Source organism: Syzygium oleosum, unplaced genomic scaffold, assembly GCF_021117445.2.
Source record: "Syzygium oleosum isolate NSW1041296 unplaced genomic scaffold, Sole_v2.1 Sole_v2.05, whole genome shotgun sequence".
NCBI lineage: Eukaryota > Viridiplantae > Streptophyta > Magnoliopsida > Myrtales > Myrtaceae > Syzygium > Syzygium oleosum.
In genome coordinates this window covers 14,450,156-14,462,389 of record NW_026607489.1, presented here as the reverse complement: position 1 = coordinate 14,462,389, position 12,234 = coordinate 14,450,156, and the positions used below count along the sequence as shown (strand labels likewise).

General features: G+C 42.0%; 1 protein-coding gene and 2 pseudogenes across 2 annotated transcripts in view; 2 read left to right on the top strand and 1 right to left on the bottom strand.

Moving 5' to 3' along the window:
* LOC115664680 (probable disease resistance protein At4g27220) overlaps positions 1–12,234 on the top strand; it is a 37,203-nt gene that overhangs the window by 11,519 nt on the left and 13,450 nt on the right. The window lies entirely within an intron of this gene.
* Positions 286–3,005, top strand: LOC130138150 (probable disease resistance protein At1g15890; annotated as a pseudogene).
* On the bottom strand, positions 7,701–10,711 carry LOC115668737 (pentatricopeptide repeat-containing protein At4g21705, mitochondrial-like; annotated as a pseudogene).

Sequence of the window (12,234 nt, the reverse complement as noted above, 5' to 3'; positions counted from 1 at the left end):
ATTTTTAATTTTTAATTTTTATTTAAATTAAATTTAAAAAATAAACTAAATAATAATAATAATAGTAATAAAAAGAAGGAGAAGACCCACGGCGGCTGTGGCCAAGCCCTCGCCGTCACCGGTGGCCTCCGCCACAACCGCCGGGAAGGGCCGGTGGAGGTCGCCTGGGCCTTCCCGAAGCCCGGCGACCCTCGCCGGCCCCGGCGAGGCCCTCGCCTGGGGTGGGCGACGTTGGACCCCTCCGTCTAAAGTGCCTAGATATCTATCCATGAAAACTAAAGCAACCGGCTCTGGATTTGCACAGTGAGACTCTGCAGGTAGAAGAGATTAGGAAGGAAAGAATTTAAAGAGGTTATGCGCTCTGATGAGTCGCGGGTCAATTCAAGAAAGAAAAAGGAAGGGAGAGGACGGGAAGAATTGAAGAAAAAATCCGGAGTTAGCCACATCAAGTGTAGGTGATATATATAAAGAGCCAAAGGATCATCGACTCTGTCTTGCAAGGCCGGCAAGTCAAACCACATCTAGAAGCAAAGGGATTGAAAGGGATTGACCGACTTTCTTCATTTCTCTCTTTCCTGGAACTTGAACCGTTGGACATGATGAGTTTTCCTGATCTATAGATATTTTGGGGGGTCAAAACAAAAACAAAAGAAAATTCCATTTTCTTTATTTCGACAGAAGCTTTTGCCTGCTTCTCCATAGCGTACTGGCCCTTCCTTCTCTGGAATCAGCAAGCCCGAGTCGAGGTACACTTGTTAAATCTATGTGCAGAAGTTCGTCATCCGAATTTGTTCATTACTTGACGTAATATGTCCGGTCGTGATGATTCCTTGAGCTAAAGAAGAGGGTAGCTTTTATAGTGTTTGATGCAATCAGGCCTGCCTGAGTTTGGCTCCCCTATATCTGACATATTAAAAAGGAAAAAAGTTCATTCTCCCGATCATCCAGTCATGAAGAATCTTGAAAATATAGACCTGCTGAATAGCAATATTTGTCTACACGAGACTAATGCATGTTTGGATGGTGATCCTTCATGTGCCTCAGCCCAGAAACTTCAGTAGAAATCCGAAACATAAACTTGCAGTCTGTGTGGAAGTTTTAACTGTATGGATATGACCTGTTTTCCGTTGGTATCTTTTCCATAGTTTCAAATTGGGTCAGAAATCCAAACTGAATCCAACGCTGCTATCGAATGGCGTTTAAAGTCCCGACCTTTTATAATGCTCATAGGAAAGAAATCCCGATTCTACAAATCTGGTTTGAGTTTAAGACTTCTGTTCATTGTGTCTGATTCAGCTAAGTGGTTTTAACTGATATTTTTCACTCTCAAAAGGCTTCCAAGTGCTTAGTTAATTAGACTCGTCCAAAATGATCTCCTTAGTGCCAAACAGCACATTAAATTTGATTGTGACTCGATTCAGCTGTTGTTCTAACTGATATCTTCCCAATGACGTGCACTATTAGTGACGTAGACTATCACTTGTTTTATGTTTTCTTGGCGGTTAAAATAATATCTCGTTGCATATCGAGAACAGATAAAATGGAGGATTAGTATGTACATCAGCTTCAAGTTTAACTCTTCAGGAGAATGGGAATTTTATCCCAATCAATATCAGTTGTTTTTTGGCTTAGTAAAAGGTTTAGTGTTGATTGCAACAATAGAATGGCATTAAAATAAAAAATAGATAGAATTTCTCTTCCACGTCGGACTGCTAAACTTGTCCTTTTCAGGTAATAAGATGCAATACTAAATCAATGCACTAGCAGAATTTGGTCGTAATTTTCAAATCGTCTGGGGTTGCATCAACAATTATGGTGATACCGGTGGGAAGATGCACATCCTAAAAAGCGAGCTCGAGAGTCTTATTAGTAGAGAAGGAGACATAATTGTGGAAGTAGAACACGCGGAGTCAACTCTTGGAAGAAAAAGAAAGAGAGAAGTTGAGAATTGGCTGAGCAATGTACGAAGAAAAAAGGATGAAATCTCAAGCTTAGAACAAGAAGTTGCAAATGCGAGACTTCTCTCAAGAATCACTTCATCGATCAACTTGGTAAATCGTATGAATCAATTGATCGAAGAGGTGAAGGAACTCAGAAAGTAAGGTGAATTTGGTGGCGGACTCGCACAAAATTATATCAGGGGATATGAACTGCTGACAAAGGAATTAGTTGGCGATTCTTTTAGACAGAATCTGCAAAAGATATTATCTTACCTGATGAATGATGACGTGTGGAGAATTGGAGTTTTTGGTATGGGAGGTGTTGGGAAGACCGCTCTGATAACACATATCTACAATAAGCTTTTGAAGGCGGGTAACACTAACCAGAAGGTCAGTTTAGTGGTTGTATCCCAAAAATGTAGCCCTGACGAGCTGCAATACAAGATTGCAAAATGTCTGAATCTTGATCTGTCAAATGTGGATGATAGGATTAATCGAACTGGAAGATTATCAAACTTCCTGAGGGGAAAAAAATTTGTCCTGTCTTGGATGATATATGGAATACTTATGATCTAAAAGAGCTGGGGCTTCCGGTAGACGAGAACGGGTGTAAACTGATCCTGACAACCAGGAAGCTGGATGTGTGTAACCAGATGGAATGCCAAGTTTCTGTCGGAGTAGAGACTCTCCTCGAGAATGAAGCTTGGCACTTGTTCATGAAGAATCTGGGGCGCACAAAAGTCTTCCCACCTGAAGTAGAAAATATAGCAAGGTCTGTCGCACAGGAATGTGGAGGTTTGGCTCTTGGGATTGTGGTGGTTTCTGGAAGCATGATGGATGGAGGACATCCATGAGTCGAGAAATGCATTAGAAGCATTGAAAGAAGCACACTTCACGGAAGAATGCATGGAAGAGAAGGTGTTTGGTGTTTTGAGATTTATCTATACTCGACTGAATGATGTGATGGCGCAACGGTGTTTCCTGCATATGGCATTATATCCTGAGGATTACATGATTGAAAGAAGTGAGCTCATTCGATATTTCATGGATATCCGATTGATATGAAGCAGAAGTCGGGAAGTGGAGTACGATAGGGGACATACGTTGGTGAATAAATTACTTAAAGTCTGCTTGTTGGAAAGTGTTAAACGCACCAACATCTCAGGACAAGAAACAGAGGAATTGAAGATGCATGACTTGCTCAGGGACATGGCAATCAACATGATGAGATCTAGATATATGGCGAAAGCAGGGTTGCATTTGAGAGAGATACCTGAAGAGGCAAAATGGACAGAGAATCTTGAGGGAGTTTCCTTAATGAGAAATCTCGTTGAGGAAATCCCAGAAGGGATAGCGCCCAAGTGTCCTAGACTCAAGTTCCTTTGCTTGAGCAATAACACTTCCTTGAAGGCATTACCCAATGCGTTTTTCAAAAACATGCCTGCTCTCCAAGTTCTCGATCTATCTTGGACAAATATCAAGTTTCTGCCATGTTCAACATCCAACTTGAAGAACCTCATTGCATTGTTGCTCCGGGGGCGCGGGGAATTAGGATTAGTCCCGTCTGCGGAAAAGATGGAGGAGTTAAGAACTTTAGATCTGTGTGAAAGTGGAATCTGGGATGCACCTGAAGGGTTAAAGAGATCTGTAAATCTAAGAAGTTTTGATTCAAATGGATCAGAACTAAGGAAACTGCCTCTTGGAGTTCTGCTGAAACTTGCACATCTGCAATACCTCAACCTTAGCAGTAAATTATATGTGGAATGAAGGGAGATCGTGAGTATGAGAAACTTGGAAGCTTTAAAATGCAATTTCGCTGATGAAAATGAATTTAATCTGTACACAGCATATCTGAATGATGAAAAAGGTCCAAAGAAGTGGGACTTGAGACTGGGATGTGTTGATTATGATGAGGCTCTAAAAGGAGGCATGGAAGATTAGAGTAAAATCATGAGATTAAGCTGCATTGCTCAAGGATGGCAATGGGAAGAGCAGCTTCTGCTCCAAAGAAACGTTGAATTGCTGATAATTGAAAGGTTTGTGGAGGATGGCCTGAGAAGCCTAATGGACATCCCATCATTTCACCAGGGAACCAACATGAAGGCCTGCATGATTGGGAGAGTTAAATCCATGGAGTGTGTGGTTCCGCTGCCCATGGATTTCCCCTCACACAGATACACCGCTCTTCGAAGCCTTGAGTTTCTAAGACTACATTCACTTGAGGACCTCTGCGTCCTAGTGGAGGTAGAAGAGAACTTTGCTGCTGCGGGTGCATTCCTGCAGGCGCTATCCAAAGGTAATACCTTCTGGGGTCTGAAAAAGCTGGAAATCAGTAAATGCTGCAAAATGAAGAAGCTGCTGACGCACATGCTGCTGCCCCTCCTCGCAAACTTGGAGGTGCTTTGCTTTCTATCCAATGCTGCAGCGAAGTTGAGGAGCTCATAGAAGTGACAGGAGACGAAACAGCTTCTGGTTTAACTCTCCCATAGTTAAGGACTTTAGTGTCAAGGGATTTACACGCGCTGGAAAGCATATGTAGCAGCACAATAGTCTGTGCTCCTCTTGGGTATACAACACTCAAAAGGGCGTTTCAAAATGGAAAGGATTCCACTCGGTGTATGCCTCCCTCGAGATGGGGAACCACCATCTTCTTATCATTCTTCCGCTGGTCTCATAATCTCCGACGGATAGAGATCAATTACAATGACATGGGATGGTGGAAACAGGAGGAGTGGGACCATATCAGGGAGAAGTCCCTCCTTAAGCCTTATGTGCACTTGTGCAGTATTGGGCTTGCTGATGAGACTTTGGTTGCTCGGTCATCTTGTTTCTCCACTACCTACCGAAGCCATATACAGGAGTTAGGTTTGCTAGCCTCTGCCATTCATAATTGTTCAGTTTTGTGCTTTTCTTTTACACATTTAGTGGACTCCAGCGTATTTGCAGATAGTTGGCGGGGTTCCATGCGAGAAAGTACTACGTCAAACATTAACACCTCGTGATTTATGTTTGCGTTGCGTCACTTGTTCAATGAGATAGATCATTTTCAGGGTGTGTGAAAATCACAAATAATCGAGCATGTTTGATTGAACGAGTGATATTATAAGGTAAGTCGACTGTTGCTTTGCAGCCGTGTGTGAAGATAGAGGGATTGATAGATTGGAAGAACTCATGAAGTTAATAAAAGAATGAAGAGAATGTTGAGAGGATTTCAAAGGGAAATAGAAAGAGAAAATGGTCCACGGCCGCCGCGTGCAAGGCCGACTCACGCACGGCAAGGAGGGCTGCAAGCCTACGACAGGTAGCGATGCGCTTGGCTCAAGGTGCACTGGTAATTTCCTTTTTAGATTTCTAAAGTCCAATTTTTTTTACATGTTTTAGTTTTGTTAGTGAAAATTAAGGATTTAATTTAATAATTCTATCGATTCTATGAATCTATCAAGATTGCATGTATATCTCCGGGAAAATTTCAATTAAGGACCTCAAGTGGGATCAAATTCTCAAAAGAGGGTCCAAAGTGAACATAGTGTCAAATAAGGGCATGAAGTGCCCAATCAGTCTCAAATAAGGACTCGAAATGCTCAAAAAGTCTCAAATAAGGGCCTGGGTCGCCGGCCGGCCAAAATACCCGCCGGCCGGCGAGAATGTTACTATTCCGGCATCGGAACAGTAAATTTTTTATTTATTCCTTTTCTGTTTTTTTTCTTTTCCTTTTCTTTTTCTTTTTTGTTTCTTCTCTTCCTCCGCCGGCCAAAGCCGGGGCTGGTGGAGGTTGCCGGCGTCGGGCGAGGGCCACCCTCGCCTGGGCTAGGCAAGGTCGGCCTCGCCAGTTGACGGCGAGGTCGAGCCTCGCCAGATCTGGTGAGGGCTCGGCCCCGCCGATCGCTGGCGAGGCTCGACCTCGCCCAGCAACAGCGAGGTCGAGCCTCGCTAGTTCTGGCGAGGGCTCGGCCCCGCCGGCCGCTGGCGAGGCCGGCCTTGCTGTTGCAGGCGAGACTGACCTCGCCATTGCTGGGCGAGGTCGAGCCTCGCCAAATCTGGCGAGGGCTTGACCTCGCCGGCGTCGGGCGAGGCCAGCCTTGCCGTTGTAGGCGAGACCGGCCTCGCTCGAGGCCGGCGAGGTCGAGCCTTGCCAGCGGCCGGAGGGGCCAAGCCCTCGCCAGATCTGGCGAGGCCGACCTTGCCCAGCCCAGGTGAGGGCGGCCTTCGCCCGACGCCGGCGAGGGCGGCCTCACCTTAGGCCGGCAACCTCCGCCGGCTCCGGCTATGGCCGGCAGAGGAAGAGAAGAAAAAAAAACGAAAAGGAAAAGGAAAAGAAAAAAAACAGAAAAGGAAAAACAGAAAAGAAAAAATAATTAAAAAATTACTATTCCGGTGCCGGAATAGTAACATTCTCTCCGGCCGGCGGGCATTTTGACCGGCAGGCGACCCAGGCCCTTATTTGAGACTTTTTGGGCACTTCGGGTCCTTATTTGAGACTGATTGGGCACTTCAGGCCCTTATTTGACACTATATTCACTTTGGGCCCTCTTTTGAGAATTTGACCCCACTTAGGGTCCTTAATTGAAATTTTCCCTATATCTCCCTTTGCTTGTGCATATCTTAATTGATATATGTTATATTCAATAGTCATCTCATAAAACCTATAAATAAGCTGATGTACTCTCCATTGTATACATCGAAATATATACAAATTCCACATTTCTCTTTTCCTCATTATTATTCTCAATTAGTTTGTCATCGAATTGTAGAGGAAAGAACCGCACCAAGTTTGTTTGCATTTTAGTGTGGAGATATGGTTTTGCATGTGGCCTTTGCGAATAATAAGAAGTAAAAAAATCGTCTAATCTATGGGAAATTTCCCATGAATCCGAAGGATGTTTCCCAAAAAAAAATTCAAAAATAGGATGCAGTTGCTCTTTACCAGTACTAGAAAATTCTAGACCTGGACGATCCGTATTCTCCTCTAGTCTCGCAAAAAGAAAAAAAAGAGCCAAAAATGGACTAAGTTGTATCTCTTGATCAAATATGGTATGCAAAGTATAACTTGGTAAACAAAAGCGATTAGTTTTGTTTTCTATTTTCTGGAGGTGGTGATCACTATTCTCGCATAAAACAAAATTAATCGCCCACAAAGTTTGACCCAACGAAGCGAGAATTGGGATCACCACCCAATGAAGCGAGAATGAGAAGCCGATGCTACTCTTTCACCACGTGACGTGGCAAGGTAAATACCTCTAAACTAAAGGTTTCCCACTCTATGAAAAGGGTATTCCTACCAAAGACCAGGAATATGTGCATAGTGATCACATATGAAGAATGAAAGCAGTGGCGTAACGGAATATTAGTCATTGATACAAAGAGTGATTTTGTTTTACGGAAAAAAAAAATAATTTAAAAAATATTTTTCTAAAAATAATCGCTTGTATCGTTTGAAATAATTAATTGATAAAAAATATATTCACTATCGACAACAATTTATGCCTAAACATTTTTGTGGACAATGAATATACTTTTGGTTCATTCTTTTTTGTAAGTGATACAAGCGAATATTTTTTAAAAATTATTTTCTAAATTATTCATTTACTGCAAAACAAATGCACCCAGACTATATTGTTCATTCTATAAACCACCGCCCTATTCACTTACAACAAAGAGAAAAACAAGGAAAATAGGAAAGTGATCGACACAACAGTGTTTTCCCCATTGTTCTTCCATGAATCCTGGGTCTTGCATTCTCTTCTTCGATGGCCAGTGCGTTCGCCGATGCGTTCTCCTTTTCCTTCCGTGCGTCGAAACCCTGGCCATTGTCCACCCTTTGTCTTGGCATTTCATGGCGCATGTTTACAAAGTCGTGTCACAGACTGCTGCATCGGATACATAAAATCGAAAGGAAATACCGATTGTCACTTCACTTCCACACTTCCATCCGAGAATGGGGAAGGAATGCTTTCCTGCATTGTAACTCACCAATTACAACTCCTAAAAGGCGGTGAATGTAAAGTAACTGCGAGTGTTGTGAGGTCAGTGACGAAGCGGCAGCAAAGGAAATGGCAGCAATGCTTTGTACGGGAGGAGACACGGCAACAACATCCCTGGCAAAAGCAAAAATGAAAGTGCTATTGTGGAACATTAAAAAATATACTAGAGAGAAAGAGAAAGCCCGGATATTTTCCAGGAGTAGGCACTCTTCTTCTCGGTTCACAACGGGACACCGAAATGTGGAACGTCAACAAGCAGATTGAAAGATATACCGACCGGTTTTCTCAATCCTGAACGCAACCATTTTGTTTGTTAAATCCAACCTTTTTCCTTTTAAAGGTTCTCCTCTTGCATAATATCCTCATTGGAGGCTGGAGCCATCAGCACTGACCATCTCCCACAGATTGATGGTCTTTTGATCGAAGCTCGGTACAGTGTTCAATGAACTTAGGAACGATTCTGCTTCACTGGCTCTGTTCACTTTAACCCAATTCAGTATGATTGAGACCACCTGGGTTTTTGGTTGCCATGCTTTGCTTTGGGACTGTAAAGCCGGGGCTTCTTTCATGCACTCAAATGCCTTCTCCATGTTATCCTTGTCTACGTAACCTGCCACAACAATGGACCAACTATTTGGTATGGCAGTTTTCCTTTGCTTGACAATGCCACGTAGCATTTGCTCGGCCTTTTCAGGCCATCCCTTCCGACAGTATCCAATAAGGAGAGTATTTGGCACGCGGAAATCGTAGAATTCACAAGACGCTTCCCATTCGCGAAGCAATTTCTCAGCATCTTCGATCTCCCCAAGCTTCACTAAGGAACCTAGCATTGTAATGTAATCTTTGTTAGACTGCCTCTTGCGATTGGCTTTTCTAAGGGCCCACAACCTCTTCACTTCCTTGCAGTTCCCAAGACTTGCGTAGAGTGAAATTAAATGGTTATATCCAGGTGAGTCTCTTTACACATTCTCTTCACATTTTCTCAGATAAATCAGAGCTTTTTCTTTGATGCCAGCTTTTATGAAATGATTAGCCACAACTGCATAAGTGGACCAGTCCACGGACACATGCTGTAGGTGCTCCATTTCTTTCAGAAGATCCTCCATATTGTCCAGATCAGATCTCGCACCGTAAGAACTCAAGCAAATTCTGTAGCTGAAGTTATCGGGAGAAATATTGGCTTCCTTCATTTCTGAAAGCACGTCGGGAACCTTTTTGAGCTGGCCAATGTTTGTGTAGAGACACATTTCACAATTGTACGTCAGAGCAGTCAAAGCATAACCCGTCTCCTTCATTTTTTGCAGAAGGGAAAGAGATTTATCAGCAGCGCAATCCCTGACATAACAATTCAGAAGAGCACCATATGTTTTCTCAACTTTGTCTTGATCCCTTAAGCTATTAAAATAATTTTCTGAAACATCCACCCCTTGAACTTTACCAATTAGATCTAGCTTCAGAGCATGGTCCGCTGGCGTTAAGAACCCTTCTGTCTTGCTGCTCATCCACTCAGGAACCTGTGTGGGGAGAAAGAAAAATCATGTACAGAAGAAATTTTTTATGGCCGAACCAAAACTCAGCATCTAAGACTCATAAAAGCTGCAATATTCCAAAAACTTCTGCATATGCAAGGCGAATGTATGAATCTTGAGTTTGCTTCACTTTGTGGGTCTACTCATAGGGAGAGCAAAGTCCACCGTGGATGACGTTAAGTAGACAATATTTTTACAAAAAACGAAACAAAGAGGACATGAAAATAATTCTCTGTAAATCACAGTGGTGTCCTCAGAAAACGATGCTAATTCGGATAGCTGATTAGTGCTCAATCTATTCTAGGAAGCAACAACAAACGTCATTACTAGCTTCATCTGCTCATTTGTCCTAGAGTCCAAACGTTGGTCTTACTAGAAAGTGAGAGGCAGTTCATAAGCTCTAGCCTCTTATCTAAATTCTGTTATCCTTGGACATGAGACAAGTTCGATGTACTCTTGAAACATGGCATTCCCGTCCAATCAAGCCAATCACCACACGGCACACATTACAATTTACGGATTTCGTTTTTCCCTTTCAAAGTGACAACATTTCGCAAGTAAGATGGGCTTGGGCGAACACGGAACGATCGTCGCTCCGCCAGCATCTAAACATTTCTCGACAATCATGGAAATATCAAAACAGGTGCCCGCTAGAAAGCAGAGCATGAGAATGAACTCTTTAGTACTCCATTACATAAATCTTAAAAGAATTATAAAACAAAAAAAGTGTGTGCATTTCCCTGTCAAAATTTACATGTTACAGAAAGTTTTAAGCTTTTCGAACAAAAGAATCAAAGCCCAGACAGTCCCTTGATCAGCAAGTATCAACCATTACTTTCCTGCACCTTCTCGCGAGCAAGAGCTACCCATCGCTTTATCAATGGAAAATGACACAAGGGAAAAACTACAAACAAGAAGAGAGAGAGAGAGAGAAGTCACCTGAAGGGCATGGGTATATCGTCTACGAGATCGGAGGTCGCGAATGATGCTCTTGAGGTCAAAGCCCTTGACTTTGTTGCCCTCCTCGACCCACTTATCAAGAACCGGCGCGACGCTCTGGTTCGGGTCGCCGATGGGGCTGATTCTTGAGAAGAGGTCCTTCTTGACGAACCTTCCGTAGGCGGAGTAGGATCTCATCAAGAACGTGTTGATCCTCGAGGGGTTCCGACGACTTTTCAGGACATTGATGAAGTATCTTAGGGCCATCGCTGCGAGAGCTGGGGGACCGCCGGACTGGTAGGGGCTTTCACGAGACCGGAGCTTCGCTGTGGTGAAGGGTTTAAGCTTTGACCAGAAGAGGTTCGACAAGAAGGGACAAAAATTATGCTTTTGACCTTGTACTGTGGGCAGTTCTTCATTCCCATCCATATTTACTTCCGCTTTCTTCATTTTAGTCCTTGATCCAGGTATTTTGCTTCCGATTCGTCCCCCAGATTCCACAAACCATTTTGGTAGGTCTTTTTTGTAAATTTTGTAGAGTCCAAATCGGAAACAAATGAAAGCATGGGGACCAAAATGAAAACATCCAAAAGAACAAGATGTATTTCCCCCCACTAAAATTTAGTAGATGGCATGCCGGGTGAACTAAGAGAGGATTGATCCGGCACAACATGGGCGAAACATCGTCATTTTTCGGACCAATTTTATCGGTGATAATGACACAAACAGTCCATGAATTTTGATCTAATGTGCAATTTGATCCATGAACTTTTAATTTGTTCAATGTAGTCCCTGAACTTTAACCTAATGTTCAATTTGGTCCATGAATTTTTAATCTGTTCAATGTGGTTTCTGGACTTTTAGTACATGTTCAATTTAGTCCCTAAACAATATGAAAATGTTCAATGTAGTCCTTGAACTTGAATTAATGGAAGAACTACATTGAACATTTTCAAATAGTTTAGAGATTAAATTGAACATGTGCTAAAAGTTCATGGACCTTATTGAACAAATTAAAAGTTCAGTGACCAAATTGAATATTAGGCTAAAGTTTATGGACTATATTAAATAAATTAAAAATTCATGAATCAAATTACATATTGGGTCAAAGTTTAAAAACTGTTTGTCATTTTCCGTATCGGATTCAAGTCTCAAATTTTCAAGTCATGCACGGATCCGCATTTTAATGTTACAAGGAGAAAATGGCTTTACTTGGTCCAAGGAATGATGCATGCAATTTCCGAACCGAAACAAAGCACAGCAATTGAATAAGGATCCTGCTACAATGACCGCTCCGTCAGTTTTAGGAATGACGGAGCAATAGTGACCACAAGTTTTCCAACTGTAAGACCGGAAACCAAGCAAATCAGTCGCTCTTCATTTCATACCTTTTTTTTTAAAATAGTTTTCTTCTCATCCGTTTCTGTCATTTCATATCCTCAAAAATACCATTAACCTAAAAATAACCATGACCATTAAACCGACCTTTTTGTCTAATAGTTCCACCAATAGATATATATTTTCGCGATAGGAATTGACAAAAAATTAAAGTCTATGAACTTACAAAATTGGACTTATTTAAAAAGCACCAATACTTCGATCAAAAAAAAAAACATTATCGGTGTTATTTATTCTTTACATAATCAGTTCTCAAATCATGTTACATAACTATTATTTACGTTAGACAATCAGTTCTCAAATCATGTTACATAACTATTATTTACGTTAGACAATTATTCTAATGTAAGTTAAAGACTACTTTGTAAAATGAAAGAAATATACGGGATAAGTTCTTCAATTTATTCGTTTAATGCTGACTAGTCAATTTACTTGTGGGTTTTATGT